The sequence below is a fragment of the Copadichromis virginalis genome, linkage group LG1 (assembly GCF_057382275.1).
Source record: "Copadichromis virginalis isolate Kocher_CV1m ecotype Utaka linkage group LG1, C_Virginalis_male_GT1.1, whole genome shotgun sequence".
Taxonomy (NCBI): Eukaryota; Metazoa; Chordata; class Actinopteri; order Cichliformes; family Cichlidae; genus Copadichromis; species Copadichromis virginalis.
Window position 1 is genome coordinate 3,918,307 of NC_140618.1, and position 19,622 is coordinate 3,937,928.

The following is a 19,622-nucleotide window of genomic DNA, read 5'->3' on the forward strand; positions in this document are numbered from 1 at the left end:
TCCCACATCTTAGTAGGGAGATCCAGTAACCATGGTAACCTAATTACCCGTGACCTCATTACATATAGAATACCAACTGCCTGCTGCAAAGTTGGGAGCTGTGATTTGTCTCATTGTCCTGTTGTAAGAGGAAACTGGTTCCAATAAAGTGAACTCAGATTAAGCGTATGGTGTTCCAAGACAAACAGCCTCTCTCATTCAAGGTCCCTTCATCCGGTGCAAACCTCCCACTTTACTACAACAAAAGTAACCCAACACTATCAAATTACAAGCTTTTTAAAATCAAATTCTGGCTTCAGGGCTCCTGCAGCATCTTTTCATTTGTTGAGTCTCACAAACGTACTTATTTATTTATTTATTTTTTAACTCAGAGCCTTCAAACTTAAAGTTGTCCTTTGCTCATGCTCAGTGCGCTTTTCTTTCCAGCTCTGCTAAAAAGGTCAGCTCCAGATTTATCCAAGGGCATCTTGGTCTATGGTTTTGTCATGTTTGACAACACCAGAACAGCTGTGTTGTTTAAAGACTGCATGAAAATCATCTGCAGGTTTGTGCTGGATAAACAGGTTAGTTTGGTGTACTGTGATGGATTTAAAGTAAAGAACTGTGTGTGACTGGTGCACAGTGGCTGTAGTTTCATGCTCAGATGAAGTGTAGCAGAGATTCATATGAATTTTAGCTGATGATGCTTAGATCCACTGACTGAATTCCACATTCATACCAACTTCATACCATCTAGAAAACAGACAGCATAAACGTTGCACTGTCAGTGTAGGGGATGGAAATCAGCCAGGACAACTCATCAAACATCTGCTCACATCTGGTTGAATTCAGTTGTGCACATCCACAAAGAGCAGCAGGCCAGCTGATCACAGCCTGTACACTAAGAAAATCTCCTCGAGCTGTCAATAGAAATGATTGTGAGTTTGATTCTGTTCCCCACACTGAGCCATTACAACCAGTTTAGTGTTCCCCCACCTGCTGAATCCACTTTAACACCTGACTGTACACGTTTTCCTGTTTAGAGGAAAAGTTACCCTCTACAATGGAGACAATGGAAAATATTTTTTATTTTCCTTCTTTTTCTGTAGATTCGAGCTGAGTGTAATTAGATTTTTTTTTAAATTTTACTTAGACTAACGTTTTTATTCCTGTCTACTGATAATATTTTATCATTATGTTAACACAGCCCAAGGTTCAGTTAACTTTGCACAAAAATAGAAACGTCCTCCAAACAGCTACTATTTACTTTCTTACTTTGAGTACATTTCAGGGCCTGTACTTTTACTGGAGTAGTTTGGAACAGTAGTATTGGTAGTATTTGTATTCCTACAGTTCTGTATGACAGGGGTAGGCAACTCCAGGCCTCGAGTGCCGGTGTCCTGGAGGTTTTAGATGTGTCCATGATCCAACACAGCTGATTTAAAGGGTTAAATGACTCCTCAGCATTTCTTGAAGTTCTCCAGAGGCCTGGTAATGAACTAATCATTTGATTCAAGTGTGTTAACCCAGGGTGCGATCTAAAACCTGCAGGACACTGGCACTCAAGGCCTGGAGTTGCCTACCCCTGCTGTATGAAGTCACAGAACAGAGCCTGTGATTGTGGATGGTTGTCAGTCTCTCTGTGTTGGCCTGTGACAGACTGGTAACCAGGCTGGGGTGTATTTTGGTTCCCACCCTTCCCAACTTACCTGAAAACCTCCCTGACCCACTCTAACATGGTCTCAGTTGCAGACTTACCTGCCCTAATTTAGAGGGCGCTTACCTGAGTGAAATCTTGGCGCTGGAATGAATTGAACTTGAGCATAACCAGTTGTTGCTCCTACCTGAAACATTCATTAAAGCTCATTAAACAGTTTCTTCCAATATTATATTATTATTCTGATTGAATTGTCATTTGCTTTAGTTGTAACAAACCTTAAGAATAATTAAAACAGTTGAGGTGAAGGTGTATATACATTTCACAGCAAGAGAAATGTGGCTGTGAAAGGTGCTTTTAGATCAAGTCTAGCAGCTCAGCATAATGCCCATCACTGGGTATTTTTTGGCTACTTTGAAATATTATCTAAATTTGCTGTAATTTCAGTGATCATAAAAACAGAAAAGTTGCTGACTTTGCCCCAAGATATGATTATAAAAGCTTTTATTCACTTGACATCATGCTTCTACCCCAGCTTTGCTGTTACACAATCCTCTCATCGATTTCATTTCCTTTCAGTGCCATGCCTTTCTTTTATAATTTCTCTACTGCTACCACCGTCTGCCCTGCACTCATCCATCATTCTCCATCACTGCAAACTATACCACAATACTGCAAACTACCCAGTTTAACCTGTACTGTCTGTTCAGTATAAACTTTAAATAACATAGAATTATCATAATTAGTTTGTTTTCAAAGACGTTTCTCACTCTGAAATAACCAGATAACTTCAGCAACACATCATCTGCAGAGCCACTCACTGATTTAAAAAGTCTAACATGAGTGAGGACTTCACATATGAGCTTTAAATGTCCAGTTCATCACAAAATATTGTGTCATATTCCTCTCCTGTCCTCTCAGCCGTACGCCTCCCTCCAACTCTGAGAGGAAAGTTATCAGAGATTAAGGATTTGATTCTTCCTGTTAAATACAGCCGCTTTACATTCAGCCATCAGACAGGCTGTGATCCAGACTGCATAGAAGCAATTAGCCTTATATTATATGAGCTGTTCCAAATGTTGCAGTTAAATTTATCTGTGACTTGAAAAAACTTAACTCAGTTTCAACTTGTTCATCTACAGTAGAGTAAGTGAGATGCCAAAGTATTGTGACCACAACTTTATTGACATCTGCACAGAGGAACACATGACCTTTAACATGCCACCTGAGCTACGAGCCTCCCGGACTTTGGGCTTGTTTTAAAAACCTTTTTGCAAGTTTTAACAACAGCGTAATATCAAAAGCTCAACTTGTGCTGAACATTTCTGCAGTGCGGCAAAAGTTTTATTTCCTTTTGGTCATAAAAAGTATAACCTAGTTTAACGCCATTGTAAGAGTGTAACATCAGTAAAACAATGATGTTAAAATAAGATAAGATCAGATATCTTGAAGGATCGTGCATTCTTCACGTTCGCTTGTGTGCATAAAGGTAGTTTCCTCTCTGGAAACTCAGTGCTGGCCACCTTCCATCAGACCTTGAATCTGTTATGTAACCTGCAGACGAGTCAAAGAGCCCCGTCATATGGCACCGCTGCAGGCCCCTGTGGGACCCACATTTGTCAGTGAGGTGCATGTTTGTCGTTTTCTGCTCACTGTGGGAGTCAGAACCAGAATAAGCAGGTTTTGTAGGAGATCCTAAAGTTTCCATGTGGAGCTTTTCCTACAGCATCCGACAGCGGCACAGCTCAGGGGTCGGCTGGACCGAAGCTACATAAACAGTTAACTAATATCAGGAGAAACTTTTCCTGCATCTTTTATCACATGTTTCAACAGAAATATGAAGCATCTGCACTTTGGATCCCAATTTCTTGATTTTCTTCTCACAACATGACGATGAATGAATCTTTTGACCTTTCAGGATGTTGGTTGAGGAACTTATTAATTTGTTAAATAAAAAGGATCTAGGGTGGCCCAGTAGATCATGATATGAGATTTTCTGGGGGGGGCAAAGTTTCCCAGTCTTCCCTGCGTATCCTTGCCTTTCCCTCCTCATTGTTTCAGTTTATACATCCTCAGTTCTCTTCTCACCTCCTCTCCTCATGTTTTCATCACTCCCACCAGAGAAACGAGTGGAGGAGGCATATAGAGGACTCCAGGAGAGAGGAGTTGAGGCAACCCCCACATTTAACAAAATGATACATCCTTGCTTTGGACATGCCAACAAAACAACTACAGCCAGCCTATTTCATATCTAATGTCAGGATCAGCTGCACGCATGCTGCATAAAGAACACCCTTCTCCTTTGGAACTTGGAGAAATTTTGCAGAGTTCTCTGGAAAGAAAGTCAAATGAGAAAATTGGATGGAAAAAGCCACATTCCAGATGTACCCACTCACGTTGGCTACTGTAAACAATATGCCAGCAAATGAAATATTACCAGAGTCCACAAGAGCCATGAAAAAACAGTGTAGGAGGCTGAAGGTACGTAAGGCAGCTTTAATCTGATTAACTGTACTTTTTCATGTGCATTGTTCCAGTATAGTATCTGGGTTAGGTCATGTCTACAGGATGCCAGATATCACGGCTGAGCTCCTCGGGGTTACTTCATTCATAAAGTTACATGAACCAGTAAGAATTTCATTTTGTGAAAAAACAACAGGTCAAATGATAGATAGATAGATAGATAGATAGATAGATAGATAGATAGATAGATAGATAGATAGATAGATAGATAGATAGATAGATAGATAGATAGATAGATAGATAGATAGATAGATAGATAGATAGATAGATAGATAGACTTCATATAAACGTAAAAGTCTTTACTTCTTCTTACTCCCTTTTGAGGATTACATTTGAATTACTCATATAGAGATAATAAATACATTGGGTAATTTTTAAATGTCCATTTATGTCAGTTGTATTGTATTCTTTTGAATATTCACAGTAAACTTGTATATGTGCATGTCACAAGCTGTTCAACAAACTTCACGCTTTTTTCTTTCTGCTCAAAGAGTGAAGAATGCAAAAGAAAAGGACAGAATTTGCATAAAACAGCTACATTCCAGATGTGTCTGTTCAAGTTGACTATTGTAAATGTGCTACGCTCCATGCCAACAAGTGAAATATTACCAGAGTTCACAAGAGCCATGAAAAAACTGTGTAGGAGGTTGAAGGTATGTAAGGCAGCTTCAATTGGATTAGCTGTACTTTTTTTGTACTTTTGTATGTAGTGAATCCGTGTTGTAATCTTTTTTAAATTAATTGCTTTGATCTTAAAGTAACAATTTAGTGTTGCATCAAAAATATAAATGTGAATGTATGAGATTAAAGACCTTACATCTTTCTTTTTATATGCTGTATATGCTGTATTTGCACATAAAAATACAGCATTAAAATATATAAACACTTTTTAGCTTGCAATACTTCTCAGCATTTATCTGATCAGCTTATAATGAGAAACTTTTCAAAAAACGACCAAAAACTGAGACTGATTTAGTTTATACTAAAAAAAAACAGCACCCTTTTACCAACCACTGACAAAACTGAGGTTACAGCAAAGGGTTTTTGAGACGAATGAAAAAACAAACAAAACTAAGTGAAACATCAAATATAACACGGGTGGTAAAATGACAAAAATAAAGTATTAATAATTAATAATTGATAATCATATTAAAAATCGAAAACTTTAACGAGATAACAGTGGATAATAATAATAATGCTAATAATAATGCTAATAATAACGAAAATTGTAAACGCCTGAAGAGAATGGTTCTAGTTCACATATACAAATATCAACATAAACTAGAAAAATTTGCATTTCCTGCGAAAATGCAGTGTGGATGCTTAAAGCTGAAGCTGTATGCAAAAAGTAGCTGAAAAAGCTGAAAAGTTGCAGAAATTGTAAAAACTTTGCAGAAGCAAAAGAAGTTTGCTAAAATGGAATAACTTAGCAGAACTGCAATATCTTAGAGGAAACATAATACTTGGCAGAAATACAATAGCATAGCAGAATTTAGCAGAAATATTGTAACTTACCAGAAACATGATAACTTCTCAAAAATACAAGAATTTAGGAGAAATAGTATAAGATAACAGAAAGAATATATTTAGCCAAAAATACTTAAACATTACAGAAACACTATGATTTAGAAAAATAGTACAACAGAGCAGAAATATTGTGATTTACCAGAGACACTGTGATGAACTATGAATATTGTAATTTTAAATTGAGACTATGTTTTAGCACAAATATTATAATTTGGCAGAAATACTATAATTTAGCAGAAATACTATATTAAGCACAAATCCTATAAAAAGCAGAAATGGTATGATTAAGCACAAATACTACATTTAGTAGAAATACTTTGTTTTAGCACAAATCCCATAAAAAGCAGAAATACTGTACTATGATTTAGTAGAAAAACTATAATTAATCAGAAATACTAAATTTAGCAGAAATACTATATTAAGCACAAATACTATGAAAAGCAGAAATAGTATGATTAAGCATAAATACTACATTTAGCAGAAATACTATATTAAGCACAAATCTTATAAAATAGCAGAAACAGTATGATTTAGCACAATAGTAATAAGTTAAACAGAAAAATTGGAAAAGCAAAATGGACAGCTGAAAAAATGCTGAACATGCTGAGGGTCCCTCAAATATACTTGTTAAATGACAAAAATCTGCAAAAAAATTTATTACAGCCACACAATCACAAATATGTACACATGAGGAAACACACATGCACAGAGAGACCCACACACAAGATCCAATTCAGTCAACCAGTCTAAATATATTGAATTTAAATCTTAGAATGAGATCATCCCATTAAAAGCCTCTCTCTCTCTCTCTCTCTCTCTCTCTCTCTCTCTCTCTCTCTGTCACACACACACACACACACACACACACACACAGGGAGAGAGAAGTAAGTTTCTAGGTCAGCCTGGGAGCTGCTGAATTTGAATCCACCAATCAGAGAGCCTGTGTACTTTTTCCCGCCAAAACAGGTGCATCTTTTTACACACGCAGCAGAGAGAGGCACAGGATTATTGCAGCCTATTTCTCATAGTTAGGACTCCCCTCAAACAAATGACCGTAATTTCCTAACCGTAGGGGCTAGAGCGGTCATTCTTACACCGTTTTGTTCAGAAGAGATGGGGGAATCTTCAAGTGTTGACAATTTAATATTAAAATATGAATTTTTAGAGATATATGACATGGATGACTTGTTGACTTAGAAGCCACGAATTCCCAAATATGCAAATTTGAATGCCTGAGACCACATATGTGATTGGCTGGCTGGGAAGCCGTGCAGGCCCTGATTTGTGGATTTGAATTCCTCAGCCCTCAGATATGATTGGCTGGCTTAGAAGCCACGAAGGCCCCAATATGCAAATTTGAATGCCTCAGGACACTTATTTGATTGGCTGGGAAACTGTGCAGGCCCTGATTTGAAAATTTGAATGTCTCAGTCCTCACAGAGGATTGGCTGCCTGGGGACCTGGCAGAAATATATAGAAATACTATGATTAAGCATAAATACTACATTTAGTAGAAATACTATGTTTTAGCACAAATACTATAAAAAGCAGAAATACTATAATTTAGCAGAAATACTATATTAAGCACAAATCTTATAAAAAGCAGAAATAGGATGATTAAGCATAAACACTACATTTAGCAGAAATACTATGTTTGAGCAAAAATCCTATAAAAAGCAGAAATACTATATTAGGCACAAATCCCATAAAAAGCAGAAATAGTATGATTAAGCATAAATACTACATTTAGTAGAAATACTATGTTTTAGCACAAATAGTATAAAAAGCAGAAATATTGTAATTTAGCAGAAATACTATATTAGGCACAAATCTTATAAAATAGCAGAAATAGTATTATTTAGCACAATAGTAATAAGTTAAACAGAAAAATTGGAAAAGCAAAATGGACAGCTGAAAAAATGCTGAACATGCTGAGGGTCCCTCAAATATACTTGTTAAATGAAAAAATCAGCAAAAAAATGCACAAGGAGAGAGAAGTAAGTTTCTAGGTCAGCCTGGGAGCTGCTGAATTTGAATCCACCAATCAGAGAGCCTGTGTACTTTTTCCCGCCAAAACATGTGCCTCTTTTTACACACGCAGCACAGAGAGGCACAGGATTATTGCAGCCTATTTCTCATAGTGAGGACTCCCCTCAAACAAATGACCATAATTTCCAAACCGTAGGGGCTAGAGCGGTCATTCTTACACCGTTTTGTTCAGAAGAGATGGGGGAATCTTCCAGTGTTTACAATTTATCATTAAAATATGAATTATTAAAGATATTTGACTTGTAATGCACCATAACTGAGTAGAGCGAAGCAAAAACTGCCTTGACTTGCCCTCAAACAACGCTTTCTAACTCGAAATCTATTTGGAGTATCGATATCATTCTTTCACCGTAAGAGACAGCAGGCGTTGGTGAACAATCATGGAAATTTTCAGGTCTCTGTGGAAATCCAACAAAAAGTTATGACGAGAGAAAAAAGTGGTTCATTTCCACAGTTTGAAATCTGAAGAAATCTGAGCGAAGGACGAATTTCCTACCCTCAAACAAGTCCAACTCATTTCAGAACGGTAATAGGTGAGAAAGAAATTCTTGAATTGTGAGCGTCAGGGGTGTCTGAAGATATTCGGGGACAAGCCTCATGTCTTAACTTTGCTTCGTTAAGGAGATATGACGATTCGAATATGCCTCTCATTACAGAAATCCAGCGGTGATTTTGAACAAGCTCTCCATTCACTTTATATGGAGAGTTTTCTGACCTTGTGTTAGTCTGAGGAGATTTGCAAAAATTCTATAAATCCCACAACAATGATGGTGACATTTTCTGAAATCCAGCAAAAATACCTACGTTTTGATGTATAATTTGTGGAAGTTGAGTGAAAATTGAGCAAGTAGCAGGAAGTTGTTCGGACATGAAGTGAAAATTGCAAAACCTTCAGTGGCACACTGGAAGCCAAGAGCATAGCAACCATAACAACGCATGTATTTTGTGAAAAATCACAATTTTGCAACTCAAAACTTTAAGAGGCATAAAAGTAAAACAGTAAAAGATTTGAAAAAGCTGAATCATACCTGAATAGCCCAATAATTTGTGAACATTTTAAAGTTTGAATGGTTGTTCTAGGTGAAAATATGAGGAAGTAGTTAAGTTTCAAAAACAAGCAAATTTTAGCAGAATTGCTGAAGTTTCCCATTCATTTCAATGGGACAAATTAAAGGAAAAAAGCTTAATATTTTAAAAAGTATAATAGTTAAAAATAGCAAAAGTCATAGCGCACATTAGCAGAAATAGCAGAATAGTTTAAAATTTGAACGGTGAAAATCGGCTGAAAATTGTGGAAGTAGTTAAGTGCCAAAAAGTGTACGGAAGCAACTAGAATAATAATAAAGAACTAGAAAAATTTGCATTTCCTGCGAAAATGCAGTGTGGATGCTTAAAGCTGAAGCTGCATGCAAAAACCAGCTGAAAAAGCTGAAAAGTTGCAGAAATTGTAAAAGCTTTTCAGAAGCAAAAGAACTTTGCTAAAATGGAATAACTTAGCAGAACTGCAATATCTTAGAGGAAACATAATACTTGGCAGAAATACAATTATATAGCAGAAATGCTATATTTAGAAAGAAAAATATAATATAGTAGAAATAGTATGATTTAGCAGAAACACTGTATTTAGCACAAGTACCAAAAAGTAGCAGAAATACTATGATTTAGCAGAAATACTATGATTGAGCAGAAGTACTAAGATGTAGTAAAAGTACTTTGATTTAACAGAATTACAATTATGGAGGAGTAATACTTTAAAATGGGAGAAATAGCCTAAAGGGAAGAGTATTTGTGCCATGGAGTGTTAACAAGAATGTGAGGTCCATATTAGAAAAGCTGGTAAAATCATAAAAGTTTGCAGAATTGTAATAAATGATGAATATGAATTACTGGTCTGTGACAGTGTATTAATTTGTAGGGAAAAAAACATGTTGACCAAGGTGGAATCGAACCCACGATCTTTGGCTTGCAGACCCGTGTCATTACCAACTGCGCCACTGGGAAAGAGAGCAGCCGTTTTGAAAAACAGGGTGATGATGAGTCAGAATTAGATTGCGGTGAGAGGCGAAAAACGCCGTTTTTTGGAGTTACAAAACGTTGTGTAACTCAAAAACTAGGTGGACTAGAAGCATAATTCTTGTACTGGGTGAATCAGCGGACTTTGGTGTACTTTAACTGCGATTTTCATTGCTCTATGTACATCCGTCGCTGAGATATGACGAGAGAGGAAACGGAAAACCTCAGATATGATTGGCTGGCTGGGAGGCCGTGCAGGCCCTGATCTGTATATTTGAATGTCTGAGTCCTCACAGAGGATTGGCTGCCTGGCAGAAATATATAGAAATAGTATGATTAAGCATAAACACTACATTTAGCAGAAATACTATATTAAGCACAAATCCTATAAAAAGCAGAAATACTATATTTGGCACAAATCCTATTAAAAGCAGAAATAGTATGATTTAGCACAATAGTAATAAGTTAAACAGAAAAATCGGAAAAGCAAAATGGACAGCTGAAAAAATGCTGAACATGCTGAGGGTCCCTCAAATATACTTGTTAAATGAAAAAAATCAGCAAAAAAAATATATAACAGCCACACAATCAGAAATATGTACACATAAGGAAACACACATGCACAGAGAGACACACACACATGATCCAATTCAGTCAACCAGTCTAAATATATTGAATTTGAAGCTTAGAATGAGCCTTTCTCTCTCTCTCTCTCTCTCTCTCTCTCTGTCACACACACACACACACACACACACACACACACACACACACACACGGAGAGAGAAGTAAGTTTCTAGCTCAGTCAAGCAGCCTTGGAGCTGCTGAATTTGAATCCACCAATCAGAGAGCCTGTGCACTTTTTCCCGCCAAAACAGGTGCACGCAGCACAGAGAGACACAGGATTTTTGCAGTCTATTTCTCATAATGACAACTCCCCTCAAACAAATGACCATAATTTCCTAACCATAGGGGCTAGAACGGTCATTCTTACACCGTTTTGTTCAGAAGAGATGGGGGAATCTTAAAGTGTTGACAATTTATCATTAAAATATGAATTATTAAAGATAATTGACTTCTAATGCACCATAACTGAGTAGAGCAAAGCAAAAACTGCCTTGACTTGCCCTCAAACAACGCTTTCTAACTCTAAATCTATTTGGAGTATCAATATCATTCTTTCACCGTAAGAGACAGCAGGCTTTGGTGAACAATCATGGAAATTTTCAGGTCTCTGTGGAAATCCATTAAAAAGATATGACGAGAGAAAAAGTGGTTCATTTCCAGAGTTTGAAATCTGAAGAAATCTGAGCGAAGGACGAATTTTCTACCCTCAAACAAGTCTAACTCATTTCAGAACGGTAATAGGTGAGAAAATAATTCTTGAATTGTGAGCGTCAGGAGTGTCTGAAGATATACTGGGACAAGCCTTATGTCTTAACTTTGCTTCGTTAAGGAGATATGACGATTCGAATATGCCTCTCATTACAGAAATCAAGCGGTGATTTTGAACAAGCTCTCCATTGACTTTCTATGGAGAGTTTTGCGACTTTGTGTTGGTCTGAGGAGATTTGCCAAAATTCTATAAATCCCACAACAATGATAGTGACATTTTCGGAAACCCAGCAAAAATACCTACGTTTTGATGTATAATTTGTGGAAGTTGAGTGAAAATTGAGCAAGTAGCAAGAAGTTGTTCGGACATGAAGAGAAGACTGCAAAACCTTCAGTGGCATACTGGAAGCCAAGTGCATAGCAACCATAACAACGCATGTATTTTGTGAAAAATCACAATTTTGCAACTGAAAACTTTAAGAGGCATAAAAGTAAAACGGTAAAAGATTTGAAAAAGCTGAATCATACCTGAATAGCCCAATAATTTGAGAACATTTTAAAGTTTGAATGGTTGTTCTACGTGAAAATATGAGGAAGTAGTTAAGTTTCAGAAACAAGCAAATTTTAGCAGAATTGCAGAAGTTTCCCATTCATTTCAATGGGACAAATTAAGCTTAATATTTTAAAAAGTATAATAGTGAAAAATACCAAAAGACATAGCAGGAATTAGCAGAAATAGCAGAATATTTTAAAATTTGAACGGTGAAAATCGGCTGAAAATTGTGGAAGTAGTTAAGTGCCAAAAAGTGTACGGAAGTCCCAAGAGGAACTCAATAGTGTGGATGCTTAAAGCATCCACACAACTAGAAAGATTTGCATTTCCTGCGAAAATGCAGTGTGGATGCTTTAAAGCTGAAGCTGTATGCAAAAACTAGCTGAAAAAGCTGAAAAGTTGCAGAAATTGTAAAAACTTTGCAGAAGCAAAGGAACTTTGCTAAAATGGAATAACTTAGCAGAACTGCAATATCTTAGAGGAAACATAATACTTGGCAGAAATACAATAGCATAGCAGAACTTAGCAGAAATATTGTAACTTACCAGAAACATGATAACTTCTCAAAAATACAAGAATTTAGGAGAAATAGTATAAGATAACAGAAAGAATATATTTAGCCAAAAATACTTAAGCATTACAGAAACACTATGATTTAGAAAAATAGTACAACAGAGCAGAAATACTGTGATTTACCAGAGACACTGTGATGAACTATGAATATTGTAATTTTAAATCAATACTATGTTTTAGCACAAATACTATAATTTGACAGAAATACTATATTTAGCACAAATCTTATAAAATAGCAGAAATAGTATGATTTAGCACAATAGTAATAACTTAAACAGAAAAATTGGAAAAGCAAAATGGACAGCTGAAAAAATGCTGAACATGCTAAGGGTCCCTCAAATATACTTGTTAAATGAAAAAAATTGGCAAAAAAAATATAACAGCCACACAATCACAAATATGGACACATATGGAAACACACATGCACAGAGAGAGACACACACAAGATCCAATTCAGTCAACCAGTCTAAATATATTGAATTTGAATCTTACAATGAGATCATCCCATAAAAAGGCTCTCTCTCTCTCTCTCTCTCTCTCTCTCTCTCTCTCACACACACTCACACACACACACACACACACACACACACACACACACAGAAGTAAGTTTCTAGCTCAGTCAAGCAGCCTTGGAGCTGCTGAATTTGAATCCACCAATCAGAGAGCCTGTGCACTTTTTCCCGCCAAAACAGGTGCATGCAGCACAGAGAGACACAGGATTTTTGCAGTCTATTTCTCATAATGACGACTCCCCTCAAACAAATGACCATAATTTCCTAACCGTAGGGGCTAGAACGGTCATTCTTACACCGTTTTGTTCAGAAGAGATGGGGGAATCTTAAAGTGTTGACAATTTATCATTAAAATATGAATTATTAAAGATAATTGACTTCTAATGCACCATAACTGAGTAGAGCAAAGCAAAAACTGCCTTGACTTGCCCTCAAACAACGCTTTCTAACTCTAAATCTATTTGGAGTATCAATATCATTCTTTCACCGTAAGAGACAGCAGGCTTTGGTGAACAATCATGGAAATTTTCAGGTCTCTGTGGAAATCCATTAAAAAGATATGACGAGAAAAAAAAGTGGTTCATTTCCAGAGTTTGAAATCTGAAGAAATCTGAGCGAAGGACGAATTTCCTACCCTCAAACAAGTCTAACTCATTTCAGAACGGTAATAGGTGAGAAAATAATTCTTGAATTGTGAGCGTCAGGAGTGTCTGAAGATATACTGGGACAAGCCTTATGTCTTAACTTTGCTTCGTTAAGGAGATATGACGATTCGAATATGCCTCTCATTACAGAAATCAAGCGGTGATTTTGAACAAGCTCTCCATTGACTTTCTATGGAGAGTTTTGCGACTTTGTGTTGGTCTGAGGAGATTTGCCAAAATTCTATAAATCCCACAACAATGATAGTGACATTTTCGGAAACCCAGCAAAAATACCTACGTTTTGATGTATAATTTGTGGAAGTTGAGTAAAGATTGAGCAAGTAGCAAGAAGTTGTTCGGACATGAAGAGAAGACTGCAAAACCTTCAGTGGCAGACTGGAAGCCAAGTGCATAGCAACCATAACAACGCATGTATTTTGTGAAAAATCACAATTTTGCAACTGAAAACTTTAAGAGGCATAAAGGTAAAACGGTAAAAGATTTGAAAAAGCTGAATCATACCTGAATAGCCCAATAATTTGAGAACATTTTAAAGTTTGAATGGTTGTTCTACGTGAAAATATGAGGAAGTAGTTAAGTTTCAGAAACAAGCAAATTTTAGCAGAATTGCAGAAGTTTCCCATTCATTTCAATGGGACAAATTAAGCTTAATATTTTAAAAAGTATAATAGTGAAAAATACCAAAAGACATAGCAGGAATTAGCAGAAATAGCAGAATATTTTAAAATTTGAACGGTGAAAATCGGCTGAAAATTGCGGAAGTAGTTAAGTGCCAAAAAGTGTACGGAAGTCCCAAGAGGAACTCAATAGTGTGGATGCTTAAAGCATCCACACAATAAATGTGGTTGTTTGTGTGTTGTCAGATTGAGGAATTTCTGAAATGCTTTGTGGACAGGCAACAAGGTGGTTAGGGTTCAGGAGTGAGCAAGGATCACTAAATGGAATGAGAGCGGTGAAAACACTTCATTAGTTCCACATTAGATTGACAGGTGGTGACTGTGGAGGCTATTTGAGTATAATAAACTGATTGTCACGTTCAAGAAACCAGTTGATGTGAGCTTTGGGACATGGAATGTTATCCTGCTGGAAGCAGCCACCAAGATATGGTCATAAAGACATGGACAGTACTCAGGTAGCCTGTGCAGCAGCCTGATCAGTTCATACAAGGCCAGATGGAATCATGCTTTCATTTTGCCTATGTCTAAATGTCACAGTAGAAATGGGACCAGACATCTAATCTTCTTTTGTCTAATTTTGGTGAGCCTCTGAATCATAGAGCCAGTTTTCTGTTTTTAGTTGAGAGGAACAGCACTTGGTGGGGTCTTCCACTTCTGTAACCAACATATTTTTGTGCATTCAGAGATGATGTTCTTCACACCTTGGCTCTAATGAATGTTTTATTTGAGTTGCTGTTGCCTTAGCATCAGCTCAATGCAGTCTGGCCATTCTCATTTCACCTTGGGCATCAACACGGTATTTTCACCCAGAGAACTGAGCAAAAATCCCTTCAACAGTTTCACTGGATATTTTCATTGGGTATTTTCTTTTATCCTGGAATATTCCCTGTAAATGTAGAGATGTTTGTATAGGAAAATTCCAATAGATCAGCAGATTCTTAAAATACTCAGACAGTCTGTCTGCACCAACAACAATGTCACATTCAAAGTCACTTAAGTCACTTAAATCTCCTTTCTTCCCTATTCTGATACTTGGTTTGAGCATTGTCACCATGTCTCCATGTCTTCTTGCTTTCTTTGAGCTTTCGCCATGTCTACCTGGTATGCCTAACAAAGTGGCTTGTGAGTGTACTTGTAGCTTGAGTAGGTGACAAAAATCAAATTCATTATTGTGGGGTTTAGATATAGGCAGCGTCTGTCGCACTGAACACAATGGCTAATTGTACAAAGATTGTTGTGGGTATTACCTGTTGGTTTAGTAGTTGGAGCTGGTATTTGGGCTAGAAAAATGGAAAGACAATGACAACAATATAAAAACATATTTATATTAAAGAAACATGTTAAATTTTAAATACATATTCTTAACATACAGTTATGACTTAATTTTTCTTGCCCAACAGGTACCAAAAGTACGAGGACTTAAATACATAGTAATGATATTACTTTCCTGCCAGTTTGAAGGTTCTTCTGCATCTGTACATTGCCAGACTGTAGCATAATGGCCTTGGCATCAGCATCAGCTCAAGCACCATGATAGATATTTAGAAATTCAGATCTACTCAGTCCATTCCTGAGATATGTATTCGAGCACTAGAACCAGCTAAAGGAGGCTCAGCACAGGGAAGTAAATATCACTAGAAAAATTTGCATTTCCTGCGAAAATGCAGTGTGGATGCTTAAAGCTGAAGCTGTCTGCAAAAAGTAGCTGAAAAAGCTGAAAAGTTGCAGAAATTGTAAAAACTTTGCAGAAGCAAAAGAACTTTGCTAAAATGTAATAACTTAGCAGAACTGCAATCACTTAGAGGAAACTGTAAAGCTGAAGCTGTCTGCTGAAAATAGTTGAAAATAGCTGAAGAAGCTGAAGAAATCAAAGTCAGTGTTTAAAAAGTTGCTGAAATTTTAATAACTTTGCAGAACAATATCAAGTTAAGAAAAATGTAATAACTTAGCAGAAATGCAATAATTTAGAATAACATAACTTAACATAACATAACAAACAAAAGTAGTGTAACCTAGCAGGAATAATATAATTTAGTAGAAAATTAAAAACTTGGCAGAAATATTACAACTTATCAGAACTGCTAGAAATTTGCAGAAATGTAATAATTAGGCAAAACTGTCAACAGATAACAGCTGAAAATGCTGAAGTAACCTCAAAGTTACTTGTTTAACTGTGAAAAATTACCAAAAACATTAGAAAAGGAAGAAAACGTGCCGGCAGATAAACTAATGTGGAACAAAACCAAGGTAAAATTGCGAGTTTGCACAGCTGGTGAAATCTAAAAATGGCAAAAAAACATAACAAAGGCAAGACCCACACAAACAACATTTTAGGTAATAAATGCACAAGATGCTGCGGTCAGAGATTAAAACACCCAAAAATAATGTTATTGAAATGCCAAAAAGTGGCAGAAAGTTTAGAAAGTAGAAAACCAGTAGTAGAAAAGTAGAACATTCAAATATTTTTAGAAACATATGATACAAAATATTTACTCAGTTGTTTCCAATGATTACAATAATGGCATAAAGAAATAAAAATACCATTTGGGACAAACAGAAAAATATTAATAGAAAATGCAAATCAAATTGATCTAAAATCTATACAAACAATTGAAGCATCTGTTGGAATTGTGAACATATCCTTGTTTGCCATGTTTATGTTTATGGCCCTAAGATGCGCAGACACATGATAGGCTATTAACTGCAAAAATATACACATATATAGCAAGTGAGAGACAAAAATATATCCTCTGATTTGCTGGAGTTTTGTGTAAATACCATTTGGCAAGGATAAACAACATGTTCCTATGCCACATTAAAATTTTCATAAGCTTAATTTTTTCAATTAGTTTACAGTTTCCTGATTTGATGATAAATATGGTACCAATCTACAAAATACTGTCAAAATGAAGTCCACATTGTGATATATTTGAGGTGTGGAGAGTCACACAGCTGAACAATCGATTTGCATATTTAAAGAAACAAGGATCAAATAAAGAACATCGTTGTGGAATAAATTACAGTGAAAAATAATCACTGCTTTGCGTTAGAGAGTGACTTATGATGAGGTATTAATTGGCTTAACTTTACCTCTAACAGCTTTTCACATAGTGCTGTGACCAGGGTGAAATCCATCATAAAGTAACTGTAAACAGTAGAACCATTAGCATGAATGTCATGGTTCTACTCTGATCAAAACTCAAGTCAGCTGTTTGACCTGATATAAAATGATAAAGAGGAACACATATAAATGACCTTTATGAACTTTTCAAAATGACTTTATATGTCTGACCCATTATCTATATATATTACAGCAGCGGTCCCCAACCCCCGGGCCTCGGACCGGTACCGGTCCGTGAGTCGTTTGGTACCGGGCCGCGAGAGACGAGGCTCAGGTGTGAAATGTATAGTTTTCAGGGTTTTTATCGGTTTTCAGCGTTATTTTGTTATCGTTTTTATCGTTTACTTGGTTTTCCTGGGTCTTTTCACGTGTGTTATGAATAAATTTTCTTTTTTTCAGTACCGGTACTAGTTTTATTTTGTTATATTTATCCGCGACACCTTAAAGGCCGGTCCATGAAAATATTGTCGGGCATAAACCGGTCCGTGGCGCAAAAAAGGTTGGGGACTGCTGTATTAGAGCAGATGTGGAAAACCACTGTTAGACCTACTCTATACTAATGTAGTTACTGACACCCCATACTAAGGCAGGATTCATACAAACACACATTATTTATTCTCTTAAACACTTTCTTTTTTCACATTTTGAGATTGTGTAATTTCTAAAAAGAATACATGTAATGGTTCAATAGATATAGTTATTTAAATGTCCATAATAATCACATGATCATTTTTGTACATCCTACAATCCAGGATTTAGAGCTGTGTGTCTGTATGAATTCAGCTTGCTATACTTATAGACTTAGATATATTAATCCACTATTTACCCAAACAAGTTACATTGTTTGGGTAAATAGATTGGGTTTGTTCTACAAAATAATTATTCAACAATAAAAAAAAACACAAAAAAAATCTGCACATTAATCCAGAGTTCAGTTTCATATGTCTGATATTGTTAGTTAAATCTGATGACACAAACACAGTCAATAATTCATTGCTAGTGTGACATGTGGTCCTTTTTGCCTTTGACCAATGATATGCTGGGTACTTGGACCAGTTTAGTATTTGCTGTCACAGAGGAATGTTAACCAGAAATCCAGAAGACAAAACTTAAAAAAAATATGTTAATTGCAAACATGTTTTTGCTTAGTAAAAGGATTGAAATTACATGGAAACTGTCACCTTAAAGCCTCATTGTAAATATCATCACAAACAGATGTTTTCCACACAGTTAACAAAGCTCCACCACATCCGATCACTGCACATAAATCTAAAAGAAAACAAAAACAAATAAAAAAAATAAAATTAACACAAGGGAAGACTTTTGACTTAATAACTACGCTTAAAATAAGTGTTACCTTTGAATATTTGTGGGAAAAATCTGATGCTACCCCAAGAATACAAAGCCACACTGGAAACGATGACAGGCTTGCAGCCCTCTGTCTTCCTGGAGTCAGGTGCCTGATCAGTAGCAGTGAGTTGACAGAAGTCGGTGTCTGTAAGAGTGGCCAAACACTGATACTCTGTCCACTTGAGTAGAGTCTAAGAAGCTGGAATGCAGGCACACTGGACGAGCTTGTTCTAAAAAATACAGAAAAAGGAACATTTTATTTGTGTTAAGGCCTAAAAACTACAAATAAGTTATGCAATGAACAATGTTGAAATACCTTATAGGTGCTGCAGGCCACATAACCAGAATCCAGAGCAATCTCACACTCACATGATGGTGAGGAAAGACATGAGCTCTGCAATGAGGTTTGAATGTCTCAGTTGGGACACTGAAGAACTCAGAAGACAGCAATACCTGCACAGAGAGACAGAGTAGAAAAAGCATAGATTTGTAATCCATAATGTGAATTAAAACTCAAAAAGTGTCAACAAGTATAATCATTTGAGTGTGGAATTATTTATGCACTAAACAGGATTTTAATTAATTAATTGAATTAAAAACACTGACATTTTTTATCAAAGATAAAGAATCATACCGCTCTCTGCTCTGAGGATCACTGAGCATCTCTGACAGGAAATACAGTTTCCTCAGTAGGAGTCATCATTCATGGTCTCAGAGGTGTGTAGTGTGGCAGCATCATGATGGTCTCCAGATCAGGCAGGAGGTCAGGTGATGGGTGTGTCATCTTCTCCATTGAAGACATACTGGTATGGCAGTTCATAAAACAGCAGTCTCTGTGTGGCATGTAGTTATCTGTGCAGTCCAGCACTGATGGATCAGGTTTGGCTCAGCAGTTCATGAAGATGGTGTTAAGATGTTGTTGTTTCAGCTGAGGATGGTGAAGTTTGAAGGTTTTCCCACAAAGGAAACAGGACTGTGTGTGCCCTGTCTGAAAAAAATACATCTACAAAACATAAAGTGCTTTTAACACCACCCACCCCCCCTCCCCACCCACCCATCTCAGCCCCCAAGTGTCTATATAATGCTGGTAT

General features: G+C 36.5%; 1 long non-coding RNA gene across 1 annotated transcript; it reads right to left on the minus strand.

The window, feature by feature from the left end:
* Positions 1-16,426: 16,426 nt before the first annotated feature.
* LOC146718160 (uncharacterized) lies at positions 16,427-19,622 on the minus strand. Its single transcript, XR_014914825.1, has 3 exons — positions 19,166-19,622; positions 18,848-18,984; positions 16,427-18,761 (listed from the first exon to the last, which is right to left on the minus strand). It is a non-coding gene; the product is annotated as an uncharacterized LOC146718160 (long non-coding RNA).